Source organism: Mustela nivalis, assembly GCF_964662115.1.
Source record: "Mustela nivalis genome assembly, chromosome: 4".
NCBI lineage: Eukaryota > Metazoa > Chordata > Mammalia > Carnivora > Mustelidae > Mustela > Mustela nivalis.
In genome coordinates, this window is record NC_139023.1 from 30861505 (window position 1) to 30874571 (window position 13067).

General features: G+C 33.8%; 1 protein-coding gene across 1 annotated transcript in view; it reads left to right on the forward strand.

Moving 5' to 3' along the window:
- KCTD8 (potassium channel tetramerization domain containing 8) overlaps positions 1 to 13067 on the forward strand; it is a 258780-nt gene that overhangs the window by 97787 nt on the left and 147926 nt on the right. The gene's annotated exons all lie outside the window — the stretch shown is intronic.

Below are 13067 nucleotides of genomic sequence, written 5' to 3' on the forward strand. Positions count from 1 at the left end.
AATCTGTCAAAACATGATAATTTATAACAAAAAGGTTTAGTGAAGCAGAATGTTAGAGAATTAGGAAGTCAAGTCTTGGTCTAATTATTTAATTTTTTTTCTTTAGAAATTTGTATTATTAAGCACACTAAGAGAAATGTATTCTATAACTTAATTTCTCCAGGAGTTAAAATAAGGCATATAACATTTTATGTATCTATTACCACCACCATCATCATCATCATCATCATTATTACAGAGCACTGAAGTTCAGCTAGTTGGTATTTAACCCTTTTTCCATTCTAGAGATGCCTCCAAATTCCAGCATGTTACTCACAAAATGAGTAACTTGCTGTGTAGGTTTTTCCAGGTGTTTTAGGCTTGTGGAGATTAATTACATTTGGGGTAATGTTTGTATATTAACAGGACTAAATGTTACAGTGACATGGTAGTCTATTCTTCTTTAAAGAGACTTCTGAGATCTTTTAGTTCAATCCCTATCTGATGAGGTGAGTTGGACTATATCTCTGGAGTTTATTATGTAGTATCCATTGAAAGTTTCCTGGGATAAAGAATGGTACTCTTTGAAACTATCTTCTCTGTTATTGGACAGTGCTAAAATCACTTTCTTCATCAATTCTTTAAGATTCAGTGACACCAGTTACTTTTGATCTATTCTTTTATGAATGTAATTTAAACATTTTTTTAAATAAGTCGTAAGTTGTGTTTCTTTTTTTATAATCAGTTTTGTTTTTTTTTTAACTATGCCAGTAGTAGAAAATTTTATGAAATAAAAAGTGCAATTTTAGAAGTGTCTTATACCACTAAAGTAATTCTTTCTTTATACAATTTCTGCATATCTTAAGTTCAGCCTCCTGGAGCAAGACAATGTGTCTGACTACTCTTTCTTCAAGTAAAAGCGCTGCAGGTGTTTGAACACAGCCATCATGTCCTCATTGTTTTTCTTCCTTTCTTACTGTGCTGTGTATTTTCAGTTGTTAAAATAAATACTTTAAGTGTATATAAGACATCTTTAAAAGAGAAAATAAAACTGCTTAATGTTTTCATGGAAACACTTGTATGACATTTGTGCGATTTGATTTTATTACCTAAATTAAGGACAGTACGGAATAGGCTTGCTTGACATTCTGAATCACATCTCAGCTAATACTGAGTTTTTAGGTGAAACCTCAGTATGAATACCTGTAGGTACCATTTATATACACAAATGGCATTTTTGTTTGGGACACTAATTTGATAAAAAAGTAACATAATTTGGTTACTAAAATGTTATATGCCTATATTGTTAAAGATTTCTACATAATGGAACTGGTAATCATAATTCTCCTTTTATGATAGCATTACTCTTAATCTCACAAAACAAACTGAGGGTTGCTGGGGGGAGGGGGTTTGGGAGAAGGGGGTGGGATTATGGACATTGGGGAGGGTATGTGCTTTGGTGAGTGCTGTGAAGTGTGTAAACCTGGTGATTCACAGACCTGTACCCCTGGGGATAAAAATATATGTTTATAAAAAATAAAAAATTAAAATAAAAAAAAAAAAGAAAAAACAGTGCGCTGAAAGATCCTGAAAGTGCCTGTGTTAGTACATGCATCACCTCTTTAATGAATAAGTGTCCTTTCAAGGTTGCATGCATGTAATCTAGTTCCCATGAAGATAATTAATAGCAAATATTATCAACTCTTCTAATTAAGAAGAGGTTCTTCCTGAGAAGACTTAACACAGCAATAGAATGAAGAAAAAAATTAATGTAAGCCCATGATTGTGTCATTGAGATGTATTTCTTAATATTTCCCCCTAATTTGTATAATTTGTAAGAAAATGATTATAATATGTAACTACTCAGTAATGTGTTTTTAAAACAATAATGTATCTTTGTATTCATAGAGCTATCTTTTAATAAAAAAATAATTGCTTATTGTTCCATAGCTTGGGTGTTCTAAAAATTATTTTATCCATTCCTCTTCTAATGAATATGTAAGTCTTTTGATTATTTATAACAAATAATGTTACAAAGAATTTCTTTGCAAGTGGATGTGAATATATCTATAATGGATTCCTTGAACTGGAAATATTGGGTTCAGAGTATGTGATTTTGGTTATTGACATACAAACCCACATTGTTCTCTAATGACATTGTGATTTCCATTCACATCAGGTACATGGCTTCGGAGCATTACCTTCTTTGCATTCTCTCTGATAATGAAGAATAATTAGAATATTTTTAATTTGGGCAGATTGATAACCAAAAACCATCTCATTTTAATTTTTAAAAATTTTTAATTAAGGAAGTTGTAATTTGGGACCATTTGAATATCTTTTCCTATGGATATCCTTTCCTCATTTTTATTTTTATTTATTTTTAAAATTTTATCATATTTAAATATAATTAATTAACATATGGCATATCATTCGTTTCAGAGGTAGCGTTTGGTTATTCATCTATTGCGTATAACACCCAGTGCTCATCACATCGTGTGCCCTCCTTAATGTCCATCACCCAGTTACCCCATCCCCCTCATACCTCCCCTCCAGCAATCCTCAGTTTGTTCCTCGTAGTTAAGAGCTTCTTAAGGTTTGTCTCACTCTCTGATTTCATCTTATTTTATTTTTCCCTCTATTCTCCTACGATCCTGTGCTTGGTTTCTTAAGTTTTACATGACTGAAATCATATAATTGTCTTTCTCTGATTAACTAATTTTGCTTAGTATAATACCCTCTAGTTCCATTCATGTGATGGCAAATTGTAAGATTTCATTTTTTGATGGCTGACTAATATTCCATTAAATATCTGTATTTACCACATCTTTTTTTTTTTTAAGATTTTATTAATTTATTTGACAGACAGAGATCACAAGTAGACAGGCAGGCAGAGAGAGAGGAGGAAGCAGGCTCCCCACCGAGCAGAGAGCCCCATGTGGGGCTTGATCCCAGGACCCCGAGATCATGATCTGAGCCGAAGGCAGAGGCTTTAACCCACTGAGCCACCCAGGCGCCCCTACCACATCTTCTTTATCCATTCATCTGCCCATGGACATCTGTGTTTCTTCCATAATTTGGTTATTGTGGACATTGCTGCTATAAACATTGCGGTGCAGGTGCCCCTTTGGATAACTATGTTTATATCCTTTGGATAAATACCCCGTGGTGTGATTGCTGGGTCATAGGGTAGCTGTATTTTTAACTTTTGAGCAAACTCCTTACTGTTTTTCAGAGTGACTTGCATTCCCATCAACAGTGTAAGAAGGACCCCTTTCTCTGCATCCTTACCAACATTTGCGGTTTCCTGACTTGTTAATTTTAGCCATTCTGACTGTGTGAAGTGGAATCTCATTGTGGATTTGATTTGAATCTCCCTGATGCCAAGTGATATTGAGCATTTTTTTATGTGTCTGTTGGCCATTTGTATGTCCTCTTTGGAGAAATGTCTGTTCATCTCTTCTGCCCATTTCTTGGCTGAATTATTTTTTCTTTGGTTGTTGAGTTTGATATATTCTTTATGGATTTTGGGTAATAACCCTTTATCTCACAAGACATTTGCAAATATCTTCTCCCATTGTGTAGGTTGTCTTTTGGTTTTGTTGATTGTTTCCTTTGCTGTTCAAAAGCTTTTTATCTTGATGAAGCCCTAGTAGTTCATTTTTGCTTTTGTTTCCCTTGTCTGTGGAGACATGTCTAGCAAGAACTTTTCTGTGCTCAAGGTTGAAGAGGTTATTGCTTCTCTAGGATTTTGATGAATTCCTGTTTCACATTTAAGTCTTTTATTTTTAGTTTATTTTTGTGATTGGTGTAAGAAAATGATCCAGTCTTTCCTTATTTTTAGTTGTTTTATTATTATTGATTTCTTATTGGAACCCTTTTAAAATTAAGTTTGTTATTTTTTGTCTGTTATGTATGAGACGAATATCTTATTCCAGTGTGATATTGGTTCTTTAACAATTGTTTGTGTAAATATTTTTTGCAAATGACTTTTTTCTATTATTATTAATCTGTCTTTCATAATGTATGATTTTCTGTTATGTTTATGGCAACCATTTCTTTTTAAAGATTTGTTTATTTATTTGAGAGAGAGAAGGGGTGGGGGCAGAGGGAGAAGAGGGAGAGAAGCAGACTCCCCGCTCAGTACAGAGCCCCAGACAACTGGACCTGAAAACCCGAGCCTGAAGACCTGATCTGAAACCAAGAGTCCAATGCTTAGCCACTGAACCACCCTGGTGTACCTATACCAGCCTTTTTAACCCCAATATTATAAACTGTTGCTCTTTATTTCTCTTATTGATAATATTTCTTTTTTTAACTGGATATCAAAATGGGGAAAAAACAATATAGTAATTGTTAATATATATTATGGAGTGCTTACTGTGTGGCAGGCTCAGATCTTTCCTAAGATCTTTGCACTCACTAATCCATTTAATCTTCAAAACTATCTGATAAGGTAGGTTTTTCATCACTCTGGATAAGGACACTGAAGCACAAGGAGATGAAGAGGTCACTCAGCAGGTATGTGATGAGTCAGGAATCAACCCTTTGCAGTCTGCCTCTTCAACCTGTTCAGTAAACATAATGAATTACTCACTAGTACAAGCAGGTTTAATCATGTACTATATGTTGGCTAACTGAACATAATATAAAAAAAAAGAATTATATTTTAATATATCTTTGTTTCTAGCACTATTGGATTGCATTATGTGAGGGAATATGGTAGAAGTTTAAGATTCAGAACTAAGAAAGTTGTGTAGTAACTTGAAAACAATGGAAAACAAATAAGAAGATCAAGCAGTCAGAAATCAAATGGTATACTTCAGAAATGAGAAGCTCTTGTTCATAAAATTCACAGGTTATGTAGCATGAAGTTTTCGGTTTTAGAAGTCCTCCTTACCTCCCTCTGAAAAATCAAGAATATGTGGAGTCACAGGACAGCTTTGGAGGAACAGAGGACACTGCATTTCTGAGAGAAAAAGAAAAAGAATCTCTTCAAATAAGAAAAAAATACAGTAACTCAGTCTAATACATTATGGCACCTAAGAGGTCATCTGAAACAATCATTTTGTTTTAATAAAGAAGAAAAAAAAGCTTTATAGAGGAAAAGTGATGTCACTTGGTAGCAGTTCTGGGACTAGAACTCTTGTTAGCTAGCTCCTAAATTAGTATAATTTCCACTACCTTCAGTTTTTCTGCTGCATATCCTTTATAATGTAATGGCTTTGATTGAAATAATTTTTAAACTGCTAATTAAGCAGTGACCCACCTTGATATTTTAAGCAACATGTTTATGCTCATATTAAATTACAAGAAGTGTGTAGCTTCAAGAGAGGGGTGAAAAAACCCAACCCTGACCTTGTGAAGTCCTTCCTGTATGGATTTGGTAGAAATTTCCAACTCAGTTTCATCTTCTATATTTAGATACCTTAATAACATTCAAGGTTATCATAGGAAAACATTTCTAGCAAGTTTCTTTTCTTTCATATGTTATTTTTTGACTGTATTAGGAAATAGAAAACAAAAAAACAAATAGAACAGATGAAATCCAGAACATCCAATTAAACAATATTTATATGGTTAGAGAGGATCTTGGCTATTATGCCAGATATAATTATTTCTTAACTTTAATATTTTCTTTTACTTGGATGATGCCAGAGGGTAGCATTTATTCAAGCAAAAGGTACAATGTATAAAATAAAATATCTACTTAAAAATATATACAGAAGTTAATTGTATTTTTGTCCTTCAGTGTTAGGTTAGTTACAGAATGGTGGCCATTATATTTAGTGCTTCTGCTCACATCCTCTGAAGGATATATCCAGTGCTGGTAACTCCTTTGAACAGAGTTTCTCACAGACTTTAACAAAATATTTTTTGTTCCCTTCTGGTTGGGGCTTTAGGAGGGGAATCCTCTGACTGAAATATTTTTATAATACACTTCAGCTTTTTGGTCTTTTGTATGAAGAGGCAATGTAGTTATTTTATGAAATAATCTGTGTCTTGAAATAATCTTAAACAAAGAAAGCTGCATCAATCTTCATGCATTCAAATATGCATTTCTTTTTGTCTATGACAGTGATTTTTGTAGTGATCAAGGAGAGGAAGGAGAAGGAAAAAAGAGTAGACTGACAAAGAATGAACAAAGATTCAATCCAGAGCAGACTCTGGAGTCAGGGTGCCTATGTTCCACCACTTTGCTGGTATAACATTTGTCAAATTATTTAACCTGTTTTCATTTTGCTCATCTTTAAAAGGGGGACAAAATAGTGCAGTAGAGAAGGAGATGTTAATTAATGTAATGTGACTATTTTTATATCTTTTTTTTCAAAGATTTTGCTTTTGTTTTTATTTTAAATGTCTTCTTTTCAATAACGGTCCTTAAATTGAGTTTTGTGGAAAATGACATGACATCTTACAATGGAGGATTGTCTACAAAAATAATATTTATTAATTTTATACTGTTCAGAGTTTTCAAAATGTTGTTCTAAACGTGGAATGGTTGAGTCTTATTAAAATTGTCTATCATTGCCATCATGGTCATTAATCTCATATAGACAAAGCCTCTTATTCTAAGGTACTCGAAGAGCAGGCTGAATGGGAAATGAAATATGGATCAATAAATTCCACTCTTTTCACTTAATATTATCTTGTCTAGGACCCAGGTACTTGATGGGAATAGAGAAAATGGGGATTTAAGAATATGTTAAGGGGGTGTCTGGGTGACTCAGTGGGTTAAGCCTCTGCCTTTGGCTCAGGTCATGATCTTAGGGTCCTGGGATCAAGCCCCACATCTGGCTCTCTGCTCAGCCGGGAGCCTGCTTCCCCCTCTTTCTGCCTGCCTCTCTGCCTATTTGTGATCTCTGTCAAATAAATAAATAAAATATTAAAAAAAAAAAGAATATGTTAAGATAAAGAAACAATTACCCTCATAATTGTTGGCTAATAATGCTTAGTCTTTTTTTTATTTTGCCAAAAAAAATGCAAAGAAAATTTTGAAGTGAGACTATATCTGTTATTCTTAGCTGACAGCAAACTGCTTGTAATCTTTAAGATCTTAATAAATTTTATGTAAAGTAGGTAAAAGATTAAGTGAAGGGTAGTAAAAAAGACATGGTGCAAAGTTAGACACTCTTAAACTGTAATAAAAAAAATCTGAAAACTATGAAGGATTCAGAGTTAAAAAGTTGTTTACTACTCATTCATGAGGAAAGCCAATATGGGATGAAGAAGTTATGTATGGTGTATCTACCTATCTATCTGTCATCTATCTATCTATATCTATCTATCTATCTATCTATCTATATGGTTAAATGTGTGCATTCATGTGTTTTTATAATGGTTTTCCAAGTTCAGATAGTGATTATTTTAGAAATTACTGTTGATTATACTCAGATTTTAATTTTTTAACTGTTATTATAAATTATATTGATTCTTTTCTATACCTTTATGAATTTTCTTTAATGATTATATTTAACTCTTCCAGTAGCTTTATGCATTTATTGAATATTTTAAGTGACTACACTGCACCATATGGAATGCAAAAGTGAATAAATCACATTCTTAGTTGGAAATTGATATTATCGAACAGAGAAGTATGCTAATCTGGGTTGCCTGATTGTGTCCATGCCCTCAATATATAGACCAAATAACTTTCACTGAGATACTGGATAGTAAATTATTCTAGTTATGTAAATATTCTATTTGTATAGAAGTCACATTCTGACAGCTCTAGCAGTTAAAGCAAATTCACTAAGAAAGTAAATGAAAACAATTTCTTACTGGAAAACACACTGCAAGAGTCCATAGAGGATTATAATAGGATTAGCACCACCCATTGTGGCAGGGAATATTTTTAAAATTATGTGTAAAGTTATGTTACCTAATTTAGTGATTTTTACATCACAAACTATTAACAGCATGGATTAGTGTTACTAAAAATGGAAAACAATGTGTCATCGTTCTTAATGAGGAAGAAGACACAAGAAGCAACATGCCCAGCAATAAAGAAAATGTCCTTATTGATCTTGCTAATTCCTGAAGGCATGACCTTATAACTACGTAATTTAGAAATCAATATTTCTAATGACTGTATTGTCAAGAGAAAAGATAAATATATTTTGGTGTTCCCTGTTTTAAAGATATGGGAAAGCTTATGCTTTAACATTTTTCTCAACAATAATTAGTAATTTTTAAAATAATGTTTTATTGAATAAAGGGGTAAATTTAAACTTATGTGCAAACAGAATTTCCATGATAACTGTTAGTTACTGAGTTTTTTTCAGTTGACTCAATTTTTCATTAAGTTTTCTATTCCAGGGGCGCCTGGGTGGCTCAGTGGGTTAAGCCGCTGCCTTCGGCTCAGGTCATGATCTCAGGGTCCTGGGATCGAGTCCCGCATCGGGCTCTCTGCTCAGCGGGGAGCCTGCTTTCCTTCCTCTCTCTCTGCCTGCCTCTCCATCTACTTGTGATTTCTCTCTGTCAAATAAATAAATAAAATCTTTAAAAAAAAAATAAAAATAAAAGTTTTCTATTCCAATTTTTAGTTTTAATAAAACAATTACTCAACATAAAGTATCAAGGCAGCCAAAACCATTCTATTATTTACTGCCAGCTTCCTGATTCTTGTGCTTTTATTCATTTCCCCCAAATCATATCAACTTTTAAAAGAGAATAACATTTCATGAATATTAATTCTTAACTGTTTCTGCCTTCCAGAGCAGGAACAAATACTTACTGTGTCATGTCTGCTGTATTCAAAGTCTTTACTAAATATTTTGCAAAGCCAGTGCCCTCGTACAGTTTCTATCTATGATACTGTAAGGATGTGCTAAGTAAAGTAACACCGCATAAGTAGTACAACTTTAGACAACTTATTTTTCATTTCTGCACATTAGTTTCCCCATTTGCAAGATAAGGATAGTTAAAGCCCTCACTCAACGGGACTTTATGAGGCTTGGATGAAATAATTGGCAGACTGAGAAAAGTAAGTGGCAGGAGCACCTGAGTGGCTCAGTCAGTTAAGTGTCTGCCATAGGTTCAGGCCATGATCCTAGGGCCTTGGGATCAAGCACCGCATCAGGCTTCCTGCTCAATGGAGAGCCTACTTCTCTGTCTCCCTCTGCTGCTCCTCATGCTTGTGCTCTCTCCTTCTCTGTCAAATAAATAAATAAAATCTTAAAAAAGAAAAGAAAAGTAAGTGGCATACACTGAGTCCTTAGTAAGTTAATAAAATAAGTGTATTACAATGGTTTAGAAGAAGGAAGTTACATCTATCTTTTTTAGCCTTCATGAAACATATAGTAACTGAGATGGACCTTAAAAATGTGATTTTGGCAAGTAAAAAAGGGAAGGCTCTAGAAAAGGCTGTTTTAAATGGAGAGAACCATTGCTCACAGATGCGACTTTATGTCGTTTCACTGGTATGAAAAGTATGCATGAAGGAATAGGATCAAAGTAGTTGAAAACGTTATGTTAGGGACAGGGAGTGGGAAGCCCACTAGGCCAGTCTAAGAAGTTTTTATGTAATTTAGAAATTGCAAAAATCAAAAAGGAATAAGTCTGATATGATTAAAATTTTATCATAGAAAATCAAAGGAAAAATGTATAGTATAGTTTGTTTAACAAAAGAGATTGGAGGGAGAGAGACATGTTATATGTCACTACAAAAACAAACAAACAAACAAACAAAAACAGAACAAAACAAAAATGACCAAATAAAGCAGTAGGTTAGTGGTAATAAGATTGGGAAAGATAGAGTTATGTATGGAAGTTATAAAATTAAGTTTGTTCAGGTTGAGTATCTACTAGATTTTTTTAATCCTAATGTGGGTTGTAGGATGACTAATAAAAATGCTTGGAATAAACCAAAACAAATTTTCCAACCATGATCGCATAACTGGGGCTGGAGTAGCTGTGTGTCAATAAATCACTAGAACACTGGATAATACAGAATAGAATGCAATGAGGAGAGCCCTGTGATCACTTTGGCTTTTTCCCTGAAAATATTTTCCAACCATGATGCAAGGAGGAGCCAAAACAGAGTCTAGTAGTCTCTTTGGTTGAAGTGTCATAAATAGAATTTGGAGGTCTAGATTGCTGGGATTTGTAAGGTAGGAGTGGGGTATGGAGAAAAATCTTCAGAATTCTGATTAGTGGTTTCATTTGGGTCTGTCATTGAATACTAAGCTGGCTACTTATAGAGGAAAATTCCATGAGGCTGATTAGGGAATGATTAGGGAGTTATAATATGATCAATTTTCATAGGTCATCCAAGGCTAGGTATTTTCAGCTCCAACAGGCTAGAATAAGGAGAGCTGTTTGAATACCTACGACATTCATAAAAGACCCCATAAGGGTGACACCTTAAAAATGGATGTAAATTTAGCCTAGAATAGAGGTTACACTGGACCAGTGCATGCCCACCCCCAAATAACAGCCCTAAAACAAGTCTCAAAAGAATCAGCTTGGTCTGCACATAATTGGCTATTAATAGAATAGTCTAACACTTTTTAAAAATTCAACAAAATGCAGTACTCAATAATATAAGATTCACGATGTCCAAAAATAAACACAAAAAAATCATTAAATATGCAAAGAAAAACATAACTCTTAATTTCCTTAGGAAAAAAACCCTGATAATAGAAAGTAACATAGAAATTATAGAGCTGTGGAAGGGGCACCTCAGTGGCTCATTTGGTTAAGCTCTGATTCTTGATTTTGGCTCTTGTAATGATCTCAGGGTTGAGAAATCTACCCACCACCCCATGGGTCTCCCTGCTGGGCATGGAGCCTACTTAAGATTCTTTCTCTACCTCTCCCTCTGCCCACCCCCCCGCCCAAAAAAAATCCCAAGAAATTACAGAGATGTGGAAATAGCAAAGATGACTTATATCATTTATCTTAAACATGCTCAAGATTTAAAGGAAAAAAATGAAAATAATAGCAATACAAATGGAGGCTATATAATAGAATTAAATTGAACTTTTAGAGCTGAAATATAGAAGACCTGAAATGAAAATTCAATGGATTAGATTAATAGTTTAGAGTAGAAAAATAAAATCAGTGAATTTGAAGACCTAGAAATAGAAACTATCAAAAGTGAAGCACAAAGGTAAAAAAAATATAGAAAAATAAAAATAGACCTTCAGGGATCTCTGGGACCTGTGGATAATATCATGTGGTCTAAAGAGGAGAGGGGGAAGAGAAATTTTTGAAAAAGCAATGGTCCGTTTTTTCCAAGTTTTATTAAAATTCTAATCAACAGATTCACAAATATCAGATAACCTAAACCAGGATAAAAATAAGGAAAGCCAAAACAAGGTACATCATAAGCTAATTGCTAAGAATCAGGATTAAAGAGAATGTCATAAAAGGAGTAAGAAAAAAATTCATGTCATATTTTGGGAGGGTAGGGAAATATCAGAATTATTGTAGTAATTAAAGTAATTACCTTACTTTAATTACTTTAAATTGAAGTAATTACATCATCATAAGTAATTAAAGATAAAAGACAGGATTTTTTTTAAGAATGCTGAAGAAAAAAAAAGAAAACTAAAATAAATCTAGATTTCTATATCCAGCTAAAATTTCCTTCAAGATGAAGGTGAAATGCAATCCCCCCCCCCCCCCAGAGAATTTATCACCAACAAAACTGCATTACCAGAAATATTAAAGGAAATTTCAGGCTAAAGGAAAGTGATATTACATGAATCTAAACAAAGAAGATTATCTAAACAAATCTTCAACAAATTAGAGATTGCTGGTATTGTGACAGATATGTATATATATGTAAGTGGATTATTTTCCCATTATATAATTAAAAATATAGTTGGCTATTTGAAGTAATAATAACATATTGTATGATATGTAACACTTGTAATAGTCAAAGATGTGATAGCATCCTCCTATAAAGTTTTTGCTTATATATAAAGTAATAAGGTATTATTTGAAAGTATGGTGATCATAAGTATGAGATGTATATACATATTATAAACCATAAAGTAACCATAAAAATACCCGGAATAGGTGAAATTAATAGGCAAATGATTGAAAATAAGCTGGAGGGGTGCTTGGGTGGCTCAGTCATTTGGGTGGCTGGCCCTTGATTTCAGCTCAAGGATTCTCTCTTTCCTTCTCCTTCCGCCCCTCCCTCAACTTTGTTCTCATTCTCTCTCTCTCTCTCTCTGAAATAAATAAATCTTTTTAAAAAAAGAAATAAAAAGGCATAATGTTCAATTAATCAAAAAAAATTAAATAGAAGAAATAACAAATGAGTGATAAAAGCAAGATGAGTTTTAAGCCTAAACTATTAATAATTACATTAAGTCTAAGGAAGGTCAATATATAAAAAATTATGCTTTTTATATATAATAAGACACATGAAATACTTAGGTATATACAGAACAAAGTATGTGCAAGATCTGAGCAACAAAAACTAAAAATAATTGATAAGAGAAATTATATAAGACCTAGGAGAGGGACGCCTGGGTGGCAGCTGCCTTCGGCTCAGGTCATGATCCCAGCGTCCTGGGATCGAGTCCCACGTCGGGATCCTTGCTCAGCAGGGAGCCTGCTTCTCCCTCTGCCTCTGCCTGCCATTCTGTCTGCCTGTGCTCGCTCTCTCCCCCTCTCTCTCTCTGATAAATAAATAAAATCTTAAAAAAAAAAAAAAAAGACCTAGGAGAATGGGAAGCTATATCATGTTCATTGTTTGTACTGCTCACTATTAAGATGTGAGTTTTTGGTTTGTTTTTTTTATTTTTTTTAATTTTTTATAAACATATAATATATTTTTATCCCCAGGGGTACAGGTCTGTGAATCTCCAGGTTCACACACTTCACAGCACTCACCATAGCACATACCTCCCCAATGTCCATAACCCCACCCCCTTCTCCCAACCCCCCTCCCCCCAGCAACCCTCAGTTTGTTTTATGAGATTAAGAGTCACTTGTGGTTTGTCTCCCTCCCAATCCCATCTTGTTTCATTTATTCTTCTCCTACCGCCTTAACCCACCATGTTGCATCTCTACCTCCTCATATCAGGGAGATCATATGATAATTGTCTTTCTCCAATTGACTTATTTCG